The 14002-nt window shown below is 39.5% G+C and overlaps 1 long non-coding RNA gene across 1 annotated transcript; it reads left to right on the top strand.

The window, feature by feature from the left end:
* Positions 1-275: 275 nt before the first annotated feature.
* Positions 276-2845, top strand: LOC128553950 (uncharacterized). Its single transcript, XR_008369480.1, has 3 exons — positions 276-370; positions 1503-1671; positions 2224-2845. It is a non-coding gene; the product is annotated as an uncharacterized LOC128553950 (long non-coding RNA).
* Positions 2846-14002: the final 11157 nt, after the last annotated feature.

Below are 14002 nucleotides of genomic sequence, written 5' to 3'. Positions count from 1 at the left end.
TACATGTAAAACACGATTGAAGAATGAAAGAGATATATGTACTTTAAATTTTATTTATGTCTTATCGAGTTATATCAAACATTTGTAGACGCCACTGTAAAGAATTTTATGTATTTTATTAAGGTTTAATTTCCGTTTGTACATAATTTATAATTTATAAAGTATGTTGAACAAAAGAAATGCAAAGACTACGGTAATATCTTTTTAAAGTACTAATATTTTAAATCATATATGTACACTGCTGTTTTCCTTAGGAATGTCCGGTCATTAGAAGGTGTTACTTTCGATTTCTAAACTGGCATTAGAATATCTGGACTGGGAGGGACTTAGGCAAGTGACTGTTCGAGATTACTTGAAACATTCGATGAAGGTAATGCTAGCATGATCGACTTTATTTTAGTTTTTTTTTGCATCAAAATCAATGGGCGTTTCAGGATACATAAGTAATTTGGTCAGTTGGTCAGTATGTCTTTTATTAGCCTATAGCAGCTGCATTTTTCACGTGTAAGAGTAGTGAGGACAGTTGAAACTTTATATCTCGAACTCGCTTATCTCCAAATTCCGGAAATAAACAACTAAAATTATTAAATGAAAAACAAATAACAAACAAATAGTGATTCGATTATAACATGCAACGATTCACAAAAAGTAATGCATAAATGCTAATGCTAATGCGTCCTACGTAATGCTAATTTAATGCATTATTTTTACAAAAATGAGTAATGTTTATGCTAATTTAATGCCGATTTTTTCTAAGTAATGCTAATTTAATGCATTACTTTTGCAAGTAATTATTAACAACCCTGATATACATACGATTTTGAATATCTTAACATAAAAACGTCATATTATTAGATTACTTGACCTGTATAAAACTGAAAACTCAGCACGGACAAAGCATAATTAAGCAACTATTAATGCACATGAGGCCAAGTTAAATGGCACTTCGAAACATTCATGAGATCTATTTTAAACATTCCTTAAATCAGCACTGGATATCAGCACTGTTAAAAAGACTTTTAATTGGAATAATTGTTTACATGCAATTTTATTTTAGCTCCGTCTGACTTGTTTTTAGTTAAGTACAGAGACACAAGACTATAACTCGGAAGTTCTATGATATCACGACAATCTTGAAGTTTTCTTGAAGACCATGTTTTAAGTCAGAGAAAAGCCTCAAACTATCTATTATGTGAAAGAATGGACAATTTCGGCACGATGCGCATCGGTTTGTCCATACTTTCACATAATGGACAGTTTGAGACTTTTCTCCTTTACTTAATGCTCAATAGAAATTTTATACGTACGGGTCATACACTTTTAACATTACGAATGCTGAAGCAAAGTGAATAATAAATGGTTTGATGCACGTGTTCGCGGACATATATATCTTATTTCACAATTTTAGCTATTTGTTATCAATATAAAATTTTACTTTTTCGAAAGAATTACGAAAATGTATTTAAAAAAAAGATGTACTACAAAATGGTTACCTTTCGCAGGAAATCCGTGCAAGTAATATTTAATTTTGGTACGATAATGCTTGGTGGCGAAACATTACTATGGCAACGAACTATGCTGTGTCGATGACCCCTTTGAGACAAACATACGATTTTGGTCTGTCGAAGAAAACGTCAAAAGGTGTTTTAAATACGGGATACTCAGATGGAGGTATGCATGAAGGCTGCTGGAAAATAGTTCTCGTGTTGAGAAATGCTTCAATTTCTGCAAGTAGGGACGGAAAGCAAATCAGGAAACCTTGTTTATGTCTTTTTTTGTGAAAACATTTGTCTCACTCTGTCTCTCTGGTCAGATCGCTCTGTGTCTGTACAAGTAGAGGATGAATTTGGCGCCTTCAGTGGATGCGTTATGTAAAGCGCTTTTGAACGTGTTTATGATAAAAATGGCGCTATATAAATCTTGTATAATAGTAATAATAATGTCTTGGTAGATATGCATAGGCCCTACAATTAACATGTCATGAGGAACTTTTATTTCATTTTATAAAAAAATATCTTGTTAACTTTGCTATAAACAAAGCAGAAATACAGTTTAAACTTAGCAATTCATTTTGCGGTATTATTTTGAGAACATGTGCTACAATATCGCACATTCTGATGCTCGGTCGACCAATGAATGTTTTTATTAATGTTTAAACTATATGCATTTTCATTGTCTATAATCCTTAATAAACATGGTAAAATCAAAGTTCTATATCTGTAGATACCAGAATGTGGCGGGAAGCACAAAGCTTTGGTGAACTTGTTCCAGGAATCGGTGACAACTCTATTGCTACATGTATAACCAATGTTAGCGTGTATCTTGCACGGAAATATTATGCGGAAATATTCAACGTGACCGATGTTCCGGAACCAAATTCTGCTGTTAGACTGTATGTCTTGAATAAAATACACGTATAATTTGTTGCATATATCATGTCATGATAGTTTATAATATTGTTATATTCAGTATAAAGAATTAACGAGTTGATTAACATTGCTGTTTAACAATTTATTTTTTTAAACTAACAAACTCCATAATGTTCAGATTAACCTGTTGTACATGAAAGTTTAATCGATTTTTGTACATGACTAGTTTTATCGATTTTTGTACATGACTAGTGTAATCAATTTTTGTACATGACCAGTTATTCGATTTTTGTACATGACCAGTTTTATTGATTTTTGTACATGACAAGTTTAATCGATTTTTGTAAATGACCAGTTTTATCGGCTTTTGTACATGACAAGTTCAATCGGTTTTTGTACATGACAAGTTCAATCGACTTTTCTGCATGGCCAGTTTATTCGAGTTTGATTTGTCCGATTAACGCACCTCCAGTATTCTATTGAAGGTAATGGCCACCTGGGACCAGTATCCAATCTGTGATTCGTGGTACTCGCGGGCACCAGGATACAAGAGCGACGATGTGGAATCACGCATGATCAAACCGTCCACGAGCGATGACGTATACATTACGTCAAATGTTTTTTCAAGTAGTGAACACTATGAATGGATACAGGGCGGAATGGAAAATGTGGAGAAAATTCTCAAACGTCTTTAACATCCGTCTCCACTGACCAGTATACAACTGTCACCTCTAAACCAACAATAAAAGAACTTAACGTTATTGCTGAAACAGATAATACGATTGTAATTCCATATCAAGAGGCATTTTTATTTAGAAATGCTACTGTAATGCACCAGCTAAAAATACATGCAATAAATACAAAACAAATATGTAAATGTTATAAACTCAGTCGTTTTGTAACTGTTTAAGAATACAACTTCCGTTTCTTATCATAATTCATTTCATATGTAGACAAACATGTTATATGTATATGAAAAAATAAAGGTCCATGACCACCACCATAAATTATTTTATGCTAACATAAAATACACTCACATCACTTATAGATTCTCGCCCTTATTCCTTGGTGTGAATGAGTTTGCCGATGATGTTCGTGAGTTTGGCGAGAGATTAGTCCAACTCTTACAGCAGTAAATAAGACTTAGACAAGGTGATCAGACAGTAATGGTTTCGTTGCAAGTTGTTCAAGCAGACATGCTGAAGGTACGTATACGTTTTATAACGTACTTGCACTAAATCAGAAATACCATCTGTCATCATTATTTGTGTCTGTAACGAAACAAAACGACTGTCACTTTTGTTGTTCTGAGACCGCCGATTAAACAAAATTTCAAAAGCAACATGTTTAGTGCTGAAACTTCCTTCGTTCATGCGTTAGGGGCGCTTTCTTTCTGTCGCTAAAGAAACCAATCTCATCGTCGCGTAGTGGGTTACAGATTGAATAGACGCAAAAGTAACAACAACAGTCTGATAAGTATTTATTTTGTTGTTCGAACCAGAACAACATTATAGAAACTATGTAATATCGGTGTTATACGTATGTATCAGTGCGATACACCGGGAAAGTTAAAGAACTGGACTGTAAAGAGCTAGGCTAAGATGTATATAGTGCTCTTTTTATCATAAACACGCTTTACATGCTAAGGCATCCACTCGGTGGGGTGGGGGTAGCAAAATCATTCTCTTCTTGTAAAGATTTAGAGCGATCTGATAAGAACAGAGTGAGAAGAAGACCCTCTGAACGGAGAGAAAACATCAATTAGAAAAAGGTCTCTCCTACCACATGTTCATCCAAGTTTTCTCCTACCACATGTTCATCCAAGTTCTCTCCTACCACATGTTCATCCAAGTTTTCTCCTACCATATGTGCACTCATGCTCTATCTTACTAATTGTGCTTTCGTGGTCTTATCTACCAAATGTGTACCCATTGTCTCTCCTGTCAAATGTATATGTGCTCCCTACTTCACATGCTTCCATGGTCTCTCATACCATATTTATGTTATATCCATGGTCTATCATACAACGTATTCTTATATTTTCTGTCCTACCACATGTTTGCCCATAGTCCTTCCTATCTCTTGTGTATCAATGATATCTCCTACTACATACGCTTCCAATGTCTTGCATGCAAAATATGAATCCATGGTCTATCATGCTACACGTGCTCACATGAAGTATAGAAAACATTAAACGTCACGCACTCCTTGTATAAAATGGCGGATAATGAATATTCATATCTCTGTGATTGACCGTTAAATGAGACGGTGTGTTCCGCGTTTCTGTGGTGTTTTCACTCGAGGAATCGTGGTGTTTTCACTCGAGGAATCTAACATCCATTATAGTTTTAAATGATGAGAAAAAGACAAAATTAGGTCTTAAAATGATAAATTCTTAAATAATCATCCGCTGTGCAATATAAACGTTAAGGATTTATTTTTGTAAAAGTTACAAATACATGTATCGTTTGATCATCTGTTTTGACGCTCATGAGTTGTGAAGCCTATTTTTATTTTGCTGTCAAATAGATACAAGTGACCTTTTAAGATGTTAAATTACACTAGTTTGCAAAGCAGGCAATATTTTACTTTGCTCAAATAAAACATGTGAGAATTTAGTATTCTTTTAGTAAGATTATATGTTTTTTTTCTTATTTTGATGTATTTGTATGTCTTTTAAATAAAGCAAAAATCTCCAGTCCTTTAAAAACGTATTTCTTACAGAAGCAACTGTTGAAGAATTCAGATCTTGCAATGGTTTTCTCGTTCCCTCAGCTTTTTCATAGTCACAAGGCACTCCTTTGACTGATTTTTTAATAAATTTTAGATTTTTTTACTCTGCTTTAGACTATATACCTTGTATCATTTAAAAACGTTAATTTATTTTAATTGAATATGGTTTTGCTGCTCTTCATCAAACCTTACTGTAAATAAAGAAGGTCATGTTTCTAATAGGTTTTCACTGAAGTACCAAAGAATTGCGAAAAAGTGCTATATATTTTTGTGTCCTCACTGTTTTGATAATGAGAATGACTGCTATTAAAGAAATGTAAAGTGAATAAAAATCACACAATTTACAAAGAAATAGTAAAAACATAACTTAAAAAGATTAATTGATTATAAATAAAAGATTAACTTGTTCATTGTCCTTTTAAGTTTCAGGTCTTGACTGCATTCACATAGAATTATAACAGCCAGATAAGATTTTGGCCATACAGGCTACAAAAAAGTGATTTTTTTGTTAAGAAAGCCAGCAAATCAAAAGGCTTCATTTATTATTCACCATTTGTCCATAAAATCCACAAAACAGAAAAAAGTAAAGTGAGACATTCTACAGTTTATAACAGTAGTATTTATTTATTTAATCGACCTATATTATTAATTAAATATATGATAGACTACTTAAGGGGGTCAAAACTAATGACTTAAGGAGACCGTGGAGAAGTTGCACAATTCTTTCTATCGTTACCCGTATAAAATGCATGCAAACATTAGTACTAAAATCATTTTGGAATGATAAATATTCAGGAAATAGCATTCTGTTATAGTATATATAATAAATTGCCAAATGAATCAGTGATAGTCTATATTAGTCTATTATCTATAATATAACGTTGTAAAATCGTCGCTTGAATAAATACATAACACGAAAAACGAGATCAGTCATATTATACAAATAAATACTGACAAGCGAAATGAGGTTTTAGGCCTAGCGAAAATAGGACCTGGAGTCATAAATGTCAAATTTAAGGTTACTTAAACACTGCCGTGCTCTGGCCCTCTGACACAGGTAGTGCGCCGTACCGCCCTACGATACGTGTCGCGTACTCACCTACCTACCTGCACTACGTGACACGTCCTAGACACAAAGCAGCGTTTCATATCTCATTCTAGTTTCTCGCCCTCCCACACAGCGATCCCGTTGTAACACCATGCGATGCGTGACGCGCGGATCAAAAACCTACCTGCAATACGTGACACGTCCTGGACACATAACGGACTTCAGTATCACGCTCTAACCACGCTTGGAGATGAAGTAGCTGCCCTGCCCACTTGCCAGCGGCTTTGCCGTGGTGCTCTGCCCCTCTGACACAGGTAGTGCGCCGTACCGCCCTACGATACGTGTCGCGTACTCACCTACCTACCTGCACTACGTGACACGTCCCAGACACAGAGCAGCGTTTCATATCTCATTCTAGTTACCGTCAGAGATCAGCTGGGTGTTGTACGCATTAGTGAGAGGGCTTTCTTCCACAGTCTCGCCCTCCCACACAGCGATCACGTTGTACCACCCTGCGATGCGTGACGCGCGGATCAAAAACCAACCTGCAATACGTAACACGTCCTGGACACATAACGGCCTTCAGTATCGCGCTCTAACCACGCTTGGATATGAAGTAGCTGCCCTGCCCACTTGCCAGCGGCGTTTCCATGGTGCTCTGGCCCTCTGACACAGGTAGTGCGCCGTACCGCCCTACGATACGTGATGTGTACTTATCTACCTCCCTGCACTAAGCGACACGTCCTAGACACAGAACAGCGTTTCATATCTCATTCTAGTTACCGTCAGAGATCAGCTGGGTGCTGTACGCATTGGAGAGAGGGCTTATGTCCACAGTCTCGCCCTCCCACACACCGATCACGTTGTATCACCCTGCGACGCGTGACGCGCGGATCACAAACCTACCTGCAATACGTGACACGTCCTGGACACATAACGGCCTTCAGTATCGCGCTCTAACCATGCTTGGAGATGTAGTAGCTGCCCTGCCCACTTGCCAGCGGCGTTGCCGTGGTGCTCTGGCCCTCTGACACAGGTAGTGAGTCGTACCGCCCTACGATACGTGACGCGTACTCACCTACCTACCACCGCCTCGGTAGCCTAGTGGTAGAGCGTCCGCTTCGAGAGCGGGAGGCCGTGGGTTCGATCCCCGGCCGCGTCATATCAAAGACGTAAAATATGGTACTAGTAGCTTCCTCGCTTGGCGCTTAGCATTAAGAGGGTAGTGCTAGGACTGGTCAGCCCGGTGTCAGTATAATGTGACTGGGTGGGGTATCATGCCACGTGTCTACGGCGTGATATTCCAGTGAGGCAGCACTATAAAGTTGGGCATTGTGCTCACTGCTACAAGTAGACACCGTCGTTTATATGACTGAAAAATTGTTGAAAAAGACGTTAAACCCGAACACACACACACACACACACACACACACACACACACACACACACACACACACACACACACACACACCTATCTACCTGCACTACGTGACACGTCCTAGACACAGAGCAGCGTTTCATATCTCATTCTAGTTACCTTCAGAGATCATTTGGGTGTTGTACGCATTGGAGAGTGGGCTTACTTTCTCAGTCTCGCCCTCCCACACACCGATTACGTTGTACCACACTGCGATGCGTGACGCGCGGATCAAAAACCTACCAGCAATACGTGACTCGTCCTGGACACATAACGGCGTCCAGTTTCGCGTTCTAACCACGCTTGGAGATGAAATAACTGCCCTGTCCACTTGTCGGCGGCGTTGCCTTGATTCTCTGGACAGAGAGCTCGGCGTTTCATATTTCATTATAGTGACCTTCAGCGATCAGCTGGGTGCTCTACGCACTATATACTGTATACTGAATACGCTGTACCGTACTACGATGCGTGACGCGTACTCACTTAGCAACCTGCACTACCTGACACTTCCTAGACAGAGAGCAGCGTTTCATATCGCATTCTAGTGACCTTCAGAGATCAGCTGGGTGCTCTAAGCATTGGAGACAGGGCTTATTTTCGCGGTCTTGCCCTTTTTCACACTGATTACTCAGTACCGCCCTGCGATGCCCGACTTAGACCAAAAACATACCTGCGATACGTGACACGTTCTGGGCATATAACGGCGTTCAGTATCGCGCTCTAATCACTCCCAGTGATCAAGTACCTGCCGTTCCCACTTGACAGCGACGTTGTCGTTGTACCCTGGCAGTCAGGCACATATGATGTCCAGTATCGCCCTACGATACGTTACGCTTACGCACCTACCTACCTGCACTACGTGACACGTCCTAGACACAGAGCAGCGTTTCATATAGCATTCTAGTGACCTTCAGTGATCAGCTGGGTGCTCTACGCATCGATGAGAGGACTTTTTTCGCGGTCTTGCCCTCTTTCACACTAGTTACACTGTTCCGCCCTGCGATGCGTAACTCAGACCAAAAGCCTACTTGCGATACGTGACACATTCTGTACATATAACGGCGTTAAGTATCGCGCTCTAATCCCTCCCTGTGAACAGTTACCTGTCCTGCCCACTTGACAGCGGCGTTGTCGTTGTGCCCTGGCAGTCTGGCACAGATGGTGTGCCGTATCGTCCTACGATGCGTGACGCGTACTCACCTACCTATTTTCACTACCTGACACGTCATAGACACAGAGCAGCGTTTTATTCTCATTCTAGTTACCTTCAGAGATCAGCTGGGTGCTCTACGCATTGGAGAGAGGGCTTACTTTCGCAGTCTTGCCCTCTTTTACACTGATAAGCTGTACCGCTCTGCGATGCGTGACGCGGATCAAAAACTACCTGCAATACGTGACACGTCCTGGACACATAACGGCCTTCAGTATCACGCTCTAACTACGCTTGGAGATGAAATAACTGCCCTGCCCACTTGTCGGCGTAGGTCCGTGACGCTCTGGCCCTCTGGCACAGGTAGTGCGCCGTACCGTCCTACTGTACGTGACGCGTACTCACCTACTTACCTGCAATACGTGACACGTCGTAGACAGAGAGCTTGGCGTTTCATATCTCATTCTAGTGACCTTCAGCGATCAGCTGGGTGCTCTACGCATGAGAGAGAGGGCTTACTTTCTTGCCGTCTTGCCCTCCTGCACACTGATTAATACGCTGTACCGCCCTTCGATGCGTGACACTTACTTACCTACCTACCTGCTGTACATGGCACGTCCTAGACACAGAGCAGCGTTTCATATCGCATTCCAGTGACCTTCAGATATCAGCTGGGTACTCTACGCATTGGAGAGAGGGCTGGTTATCGCGGCATTGCCCTCTTTCACACTCACTACGCTGTAACTGCGATTCGTGAAGCGGACAAGAAAACCCCTACCTGTGATACGTGACACGTTCTAGACACATGACGGAGTTCAGTATCGCACTTTAATCACTCTCAATGATCAAATAGCTGTCCTTTCCACTTGGTGTTGTCGTTGTACCCTGGCCGTCTGACACAGATGATGCGCCGTATCGCCCTATGATACGTGACACATACTAAACCTACCTACCTGCACTATGTGACAAGTCCTAGACTTAGAGTAGCGTTTCATATCTCATTCTAGTTACCTTCAGAGATCAGCCGGGTGCTCGACGCATTTGAGAGAGGGCATACTTTCGCAATCTTGCCCTCCTACACACTGATTACGCTGTACCGCCTTCAATGCGTGCACGGACCAGAAGCCTACCTGCAATATGTGACACTTCCTGGACACATAACTATCGCGCTCTTATCACTCTCGGAGGTAAAGTAGCTGCCCTGTCCACTTGTCGGCGGCGTTGCCGTGTAGCTCTAGCCCTCTGACACAGATAGTGCGCCGTACCGCCCTACGATGCCTGACGCGTACTCACCTACCTACCTGCAATACGTGACACTTCTTTAAAAGGCATTGGCGTTTATTTTCATAGTCTTACTACTTTCTGAAAACATTTGAAGGTAGAAAACACTTGGTTAATATGACTATTTTGCACGCACATAGTATGATTACGCTATTACCGACAACAGATGCGTGAGATTTCATCGCCTACATACATCCAATATGTGACACGATTTTAAAAGATATTGACGTTTATTTTAATAGTTTTACTATTTTCTGAAGACACTGGTATGAAGAACACAGTTGAAAACATGGTTCATATGACTATTTTGCACTCACATAGTATGATTACGTCATTACCGACAATAGATGCGTGAGATTTCCTCGCCTACCTACATCCAATACGTGACACGTGTTTGACAGATATTGACATCTATTTTTATAGTCTTACTATTTTCTGAAGATACTGAGATGAAGAACACAGTTGAAAACGTGGTTCATATGACTATTTTGCACGCTCATAGTATGACTATGCCATACCAACAAAAGATGCGTGAGATTTCTTCGCCAACCTACATCCAATACGTGACACATCTTTGACATATATTAACGTTTAGTTTTGAAGTCTAACTATTTTGAAAACTTGGTTCATATGACTATTTTGCATGCGCATAGTATGATTACGCTATTACCGACGACAGATGCGTGAGATTTCTTCGCCTACCTACATCCAATATGTGCCTCGTCTTTTACATATATTGACGTTTATTTTTCTACTTTTACTATTTTCTGAAGACATTGGGATGAAGAACACAGTTGAAAACATGGTTCATATGACTATTTTGCACGCATGTAGTATGATTACGTCATTACCGACAACAGATGCGTGAGATTTCTTCGCCTACCTACATCCAATACGTGACATGTCTTTTACAGATATTGACGTTTATTTTTGAAGTCTAACTATTTTTAGAGGCTACTGGGATACAGAACACAGTTGTACAAATGGTTCATATGACTTTTTGCACACACATACTTTGATTACGCCATACCGACAACAGATGCGTGAGATTTCTTCGCCCACCTCCACTACGTGGCAAGTGTTTTACAGATATTGACGTTTATCTTTATACTCTTACTTTTTTCTGAAGCCACAGGGATGGAGAACACAGTTGTAAACATGGTTCATATGACTGTTTTGCACGCACATAATATGATTATGCCATACCGACAACACATGCGTGACATTTTTTCGCTTACCTACATCCATTAAGTGACACGTCTTTTAGAGATATTGACGTTTATTTTTGATGTCTAACTACTTTTAGAGGCCACTTGGATGTAGAATAGACTTGAAAAGTTGGCTCATATGACTGTTTTGCACGCACATTGTATGATTACGCCATACCGACAACAGATGCGTGTGATTTCTTCGCTTACCTACAACCAAATATTGACGTTGAATTTTATAGTCTATCTATTTTGAGAGGCCACTTGGATGAAGAATATAGTTGAATACATGGTTCATATGACTATTTTACATGCACATAGTATGATTACGCCATACCGACAACAGATGCATGAGGTTTCTTCGCCTAACTACATCCACTACGTGACACGTCTTTTACAGATATTGACGTTTATTTTTATAGTCCTACTATTTTCTGAAGCCACTGGGATGAAAAACACAGTTTAAAACACGATTGATATGACTGTTTTGCACGCACATAATATGATTACGCCGTACCAACAACAGATGCGTGAGATTTCTTCGCCTACCTACCTCCACTACGTGACACGTATTTGACAGGTATTGACATTTGTTTTCTTTGTCAAATCATTATTTGAGGCCATGTTGATGAGAAACAAACTTAACAACGGGTTCATATGACTATTTTTCGTCCTCATAGTATGATTACGCCATACCGATAACAGGTGCGTGAAAAGCTGTCGCTTACCATCCTTCAGTACCTGACACGTCTTATACAGGTATTGTTGAATTTTTTGTAGTCCAACTATCTTGAGAAGCATACAGACTACAATTGAAAACTTTGCTCATAGGATTGTTCTGCATGCATATAGTATGATTACGCCATATCGACAACAGATGCATGAGACGCTCTCACTTAACTACCTTCAATACGCCACACGTCTTTGACAGATATTAACATTTGTTTTAGTTGTCCAGTCATTATTTGAGGCCACGGCGATGAAGAATACAGTTGACAACGGGTTCATTAACTATTTTGCATCCTTGTATTTATATGATTATACAATACCGACAATACATGAGTGAGACACTCGCGCTTACCTTCCTCTAATACTTGACATGTCGTTTGACGTTTATTTATGTAGTCTATTTTGAGAGGCAACTTGAATGCAGAAAATCAAACCGTGTGAGTTTTTCCTTTTTCCGAAATTGAAAAAAAAAAAAACACCAAAAACGCCTATCTGGTGCGAGCCCATTTGGAAGGAGATATAGGTTCAGACGTGCATTGGACTTTGCAGTTCACCACTTTTTTATGGTTGTATCAAAAAATGAGTATGAAAATTGTTTCCAAAAATTGAATTAAAAGATATTTCGAAGGTTACTGGACAAAACAATAAAAACGCGTTATCAATATATCTGAGAAAACCTGTCATTTGCAAGATTCCGAACATACCTCGTATGTCAATAGATTCTGAAAATAAAGCGATCATTCGAGAGCACTGAGAGCAAAAAGGAAACAGCGAAAATTGCAAACTCGGTTGAATTCTGTTCATGGGCAGTAATGGAAAAAGCAACACTCTCCGTGCCCCTTAGCATCGGCTTAAGAGGTATTTAGTTTCAAATCTAAATGTCATGAAATCAATGATCCTGATGAGAGATCAGAAAGTATGACAACACTGAAATAAAGTACGGGGCAACGTTTTACGGCCGCCAAACAAGCACTTAACATCTGCTGTTGTGAAGTAATAAATAATGAAATGAAATAAGGGAATCTTTCGAGAGCACTAAGAACAAAAGCAAACAGCGAAAATTTCAATCTCGGTTTAATTGAGAATCGGGGTCTTGAAGAAAACAATGACTGTGATTATGAAATGAAAAGTTGTTAAAAGACATACTGCGTACCGAGCACTACAGGCATCTGAAGATGCGTGAGACGCTCTCACCTGCCTGAAGTGCATGATATGCAATATGTCTTTGGTGTATGGTGTAAAGTCGGCGGTTGCATGACGGCAACATGAACCCCATTCTCGACTGTGTTATTCTTCCAACTGGCTTCTTAAACTTGATGAACTTAAAACATATGTCCGTATGTGTGTTTGACATGTCGCATGTTGAATGTAAGACTGCGAGGTGGTGTCACGCATCTAATGACGGTATATCAAAATAATGTTTAAGAAGCATGGGAAGGTAAGTTTAACACAGTTCCTGGTGTGTTTTCTTCAAGTGAATTCCAAAGCTTATTAAAGAAGAATACATCAAGTATTGAAAGTCCGTGTCACATCTACAACACATTCAGACCAGTGTAAGCTAAATGTATGTTAACAGGGTGAAAATAAAATTCAGATATCATTAAACCAGAATATCGACTTTAACATGTTTATTTATTTGTAAACAAACAAGTCACACACTGTTTCAACATATTATTCTGTATAAGTTGTTATGGAAGTTCCGAAATTCCAAATTAATGTTCTGGTCTGAGATGTTCGTTAAAGGATTTGTTTAAGAAATAATTTATAGCAAAAAAGGTTATAAAACTATTTATGCACGATGGGCGGTTATTCGTCGGACGTAATACTTTCACGGGGGCACAGTCCTCACTGAAAACAAGAAAATTTTCTTTCTATTTTATGCTAATTGGTGAAGATAAACGAATTTTCTGTTTATTACATGCTTACATGTTCAAATAAGACCAATACTTCATAATGATATTCGGATTTATTTAGGCTGCCGTGTTACATATATGATGCGTCCGTTAAATTACTATGGACACTCAGGCACATTGTTATCGAATGTTGTGATTAGGTCTGTGAAATCAA

Source organism: Mercenaria mercenaria, unplaced genomic scaffold (assembly GCF_021730395.1).
Source record: "Mercenaria mercenaria strain notata unplaced genomic scaffold, MADL_Memer_1 contig_4537, whole genome shotgun sequence".
Lineage (NCBI taxonomy): Eukaryota > Metazoa > Mollusca > Bivalvia > Venerida > Veneridae > Mercenaria > Mercenaria mercenaria.
The sequence above is the reverse complement of the archived record's forward strand: the minus strand, read 5'-3'. Positions and strand labels throughout refer to the sequence as shown.